This window comes from Ictidomys tridecemlineatus, chromosome 16 (assembly GCF_052094955.1).
Source record: "Ictidomys tridecemlineatus isolate mIctTri1 chromosome 16, mIctTri1.hap1, whole genome shotgun sequence".
NCBI lineage: Eukaryota > Metazoa > Chordata > Mammalia > Rodentia > Sciuridae > Ictidomys > Ictidomys tridecemlineatus.
Window position 1 is genome coordinate 13,634,788 of NC_135492.1, and position 4,103 is coordinate 13,638,890.

A 4,103-nucleotide genomic window follows, 5' to 3' on the forward strand; every position below is an offset into this window, starting at 1 on the left:
ATTTTGAATGCTGTATATCAGTAGTAGTTTTTAAAATTTTCTTTCAGTTTAGAATCATATGATATGTTCTCATGAGTGGATTCAGATTATGCCATTACAGGAAGACCATCATGCATATAATGCCTAGTCCTTACACTAGAGAATATTCTGGCAGCACTGACAGACATGGTCACAAACTATGGTCATCCTCTAGTAATGGTGGAAGACTTGTAGGATCTAGAGTTAGCCTCTACTTAAAGTAAGCAAATATCTGTGGCCTCAATGACACAGGCACAAGAAACTGTGGAAGTATGTAGTGTCACTTTGTTCCATCACTGGTTATTTTTCGCTAATTATTTGGTTAAGATGTATCTGCCAGGTTGGTCCATGATAAACCTAGTATTTATATACCCTTTGTATTTCATAAATATTTTGGGTGGTGACACTTTGTGACTTTATAAATATCTGTTTGGTCTTTAAATTTTCATCCACTAGAATTAATATTTTATAGATTATCCCTCCTTGTGTCAAATGTGGTGGCCAAATTACATTTTTTTTAAAAAAAATTGGTTCTACAAAAACAAATATAGCAAAACCAACCATAAGTGGACAAGAATATAAACTTATAATTTTGGTACTCACATGCCTATATATAAAAAGCTGCTGCTATTTAAAGCTGATTACACATCTTTTTGATGTGTTCCCATTTATCCTGGAGTACTTTTCAATTTCTCACAAAACAAGGTGTTTCAAGCACATAATTTATTTTTTTTGTTTCAGACCTGTAATTAGCAATTTATCCTATAAGGTCTGTTCTCTGTTAGAGGAGGAATGTCTGACCAGTATTTGTGATGGTTGTCATTATTGCATTTGGAGTTTTCATGTTAAGGACAGTTATTTTATATATATATATTAATAGTTTTTTTTAGTTCATAATGGTCCTTTATTGATGTATGGTACTGAGAATCAAACCCAGTGCCTTACACATGCTAGGCAAGTGCTCTGCCACTAAACCATAACCCCAGCCCCAAATGTGCATATTTCATATAGAAAACATGCAAAAATCTTTTGTATATATCCTGATTTTGCATGTATATATTCATATAAAAAAGATTTATACTGATATACTGCATATGCATATGTAAAAAATATTCAATTTAGAATTTTTTTATGAATTAGAAATAGTCCAAATATTCTTTAAGTATTCTGTTTTTATATCTATAAAATAATGTAGTATGCAATCATTTTTTAAGTGAAGAGAGATTTATAGAGTATATAATATTTCAAATATAAAGTATATTTAAAACACTTAGTGGCTTTGGGCGGGGCCACCAGTCCATGCTGCCAGGGGCCGCCACCATGCCCAGCCTCGCTTGCCCTTGCCCGCCACTCTCTCGCCATGCGCAGCTTCCACTACAAGTTTTTGGAGAAGCCCAAGTACTGGCTGCTGTGCCCGATGTGCAGGATACCCATGCCTGAGCCCCTGCAGGTTTCTACCTATGGCCACCGCTTCTTCGACACCTGCCTGCAGGAGTTCCTCAGTGAATGAGTCTTCAAATGGCCTGAGAACCAACTTCCACTAAACTATGCCAAGATCCACCCAGACCCAGACCTGGAGGTCCAGATGCTAGGCCTGCCCCTCTGATGCATCCACAGTGAGGAGGGCTTCTGCTGGAGTGGGGCACTTCGTCATTTACAGAGACACCTGAATACCTGCAGCTTCAATGTAGTTCCCTGCCCCAATCGCTGTTCTGCCATGCTGAGTCACTGTGATCTGCCTGCAAACTTGCAACACGACTGCCCCAAGCGGTGCCTCAAGTTCAAGAGTTCTGTGGCTTTGACTTCAGTGGGGAAGCCTTTGAGAGCCATGAGGATATGTACCCCCAAGAGTGTGTGTATTGTGAGAACAAGCGTGGTGCCTGCATGATGCAGTGACTACTGGCCCAGCATCCAACTTCTGAGTGCCCCAAGTGCACCCAGCCTTGTACCTATTGCACAAAGGAAGTCAATAGGTATAGAGTAACCAGTACCAGTGCCCAAGGCTGCCTGTGCCCTACCCTAACCAGTGTGGCATGGGCACCGTGGCTCAGGAGGATCTGCCAAATCATCTAATGGACAGCAGTTGGACTGCTTTGGTGCTATACCTGTTCAAAGACTCCGGTTGCATGCACAGGGTCACATGCCCCTTCTTCCTGTCAACCCCTCTTTAGCCCATGAAGTCCTAGATGAAGGCTAGGGTTCCTGGCAGTTTAGTTCTTTGAGGTTCTTCCCCCTGCTGTCCAGCTGCAGGTGCTTCCTAGCACCCTGTCTTCCTCATGCAGAGTTGGGCGCCTGCTACCCCTTTGTCTTCCCCTTTTGGTAACAGTCCTCCCTTCCCTAATTGCCTGGGGCTTTGCCAACAGTGCCCTAAGCTGGCAATGGTGCGGCATTTGGAGGAGAGTGTGAAGCCACCTCTGGTTATGATGTGTGCCCTGGTGAGCCAGCAGTGGCAGGAGCTGCAGGAGCTGCGTGGAGAGCTGGAGGAACTATCAGTAGGCAGTAATGCAGTGCTCATCTGGAAGATTGGCAGCTATGGGCAGAGGCTACAAGAGGCCAAGCCCAACCTTGAGTGCTTCAGCCCAGCCTTCAAAACACATAAGTATAGTCACAAACTTCAGGTGTCTGCACTCCTCATTGGCAACGGCAGTGGTGAGGGCACATATCTCTCTTTGTACATTCTTGTGCTACCAGGCACCTTTGACAGTCTCCTTGAGTGGCATTTTGCCCATCGTGTCACGTTCTCCCTGCTAGATCAGAGCAACCAAGGGCTTGCTAAGCCATAGCCTTTCATTGAGACTTTCCACTCTGACTCAAACTGGAAAAATTTCCAAAAGCTAGGCACGTGGTGAAGCTCCTTGGATGAGAGTTCTCTGGGCTTTGGGTATCCCAAGTTCATCTCCCACCAGGATATTCAAAAGGGAAACTATTTGCAATGTGATGCAGTTTTCTTCCGTGCCTCTGTTGAACTGCCCAGGAAGATCTTCAGCTGAGTGCAGAGGTTGCAGGCTCAAGGGGAGAAGGGGGCATGGATGGGACATGACTTATCAGGCTACTGGTTGAACCTGGAGAGGGGGCTGGACCCCCTTTCAGCTGCTTATGCTGCCTGGGTTGTTACCCTGTTCTCCCCCCCCTACCACCACCACCAATTGATGCTTCAGCCCTGGCCCCTGCTGGAAGCAGGTCTATGGGATTCAAGGGCTGGAAACAAATGATCCCAGGATCTGTCTCCCCTCCTGGGCAGGGCAGGTATGCCTTGGTTCCGGCCACATTCTAAGTGGACTGAGGTACCTGCTCAGGTGCTATGTCCCAAGAGCCATAGAGGGAGTGGTTGGGAAAGGGAGGTGTAGTTTAAAAAAATCTGCTTGAGATTGATTTTCTTTCCCCAGCTGTGTCCCTTCTGGTTATTTATTTACTTAGCACCAGAAAGACACAAAATGGGAGCTCTGATTTTTAATAAATTCTGAATTGTATTTATAAACTTGGTTCTTGCCTGTCTCCTCCGAGTTAGTTAAGGCCCTGGGAGGTTGGTGCTAACTATGCAAAGGACCACTGAGAGAAGCAATGCTGCCACTATGATCCCAATATCAGCTGCCCTGCTGTGTCGCCGTCTGGTGGGCACCAGGGAGAACCACAGCAGGCATTGGAAAAGACCTGTTGCTGCCTCCTGGTGGTTAAATGGGAAAGGTGCAGGATAAGGCTGAAATCCCCAGTTCTTTACTCACCAAAAATTGAATACCATGTCATAAGTAAGCCCCAGCCCGAGGTCTCTGGTTTTGGAGATTGAACTCAGGAACACTTCATTAATAAGCTACATCCGCAACCCTTTTTTATTCAGAGGGGTCTCAGTTTCTGGGGCTGGCCTTGAACTGTGATCCTCTGCCTCCTGGGTTGTATCATCAAGCCAGGCTCCTGCTGACAACTGCCATTTATTTAGTACTTTCTGGTTACAGACATTGCCATGAACATAATGCAAAATATTTCTTTCCATGTAGCAGTCAAGTTAAATTAAATTTTACATCATAGTTAAAGGACCTGTCTTAAGTGGGCCTTATTGAAGTTAATGAGACAATACATGTTTCTGACAC

General features: G+C 44.6%; 1 pseudogene; it reads left to right on the forward strand.

The window, feature by feature from the left end:
* Positions 1-1,378: 1,378 nt before the first annotated feature.
* Positions 1,379-3,008, forward strand: LOC144371334 (TNF receptor-associated factor 4-like; annotated as a pseudogene).
* Positions 3,009-4,103: the final 1,095 nt, after the last annotated feature.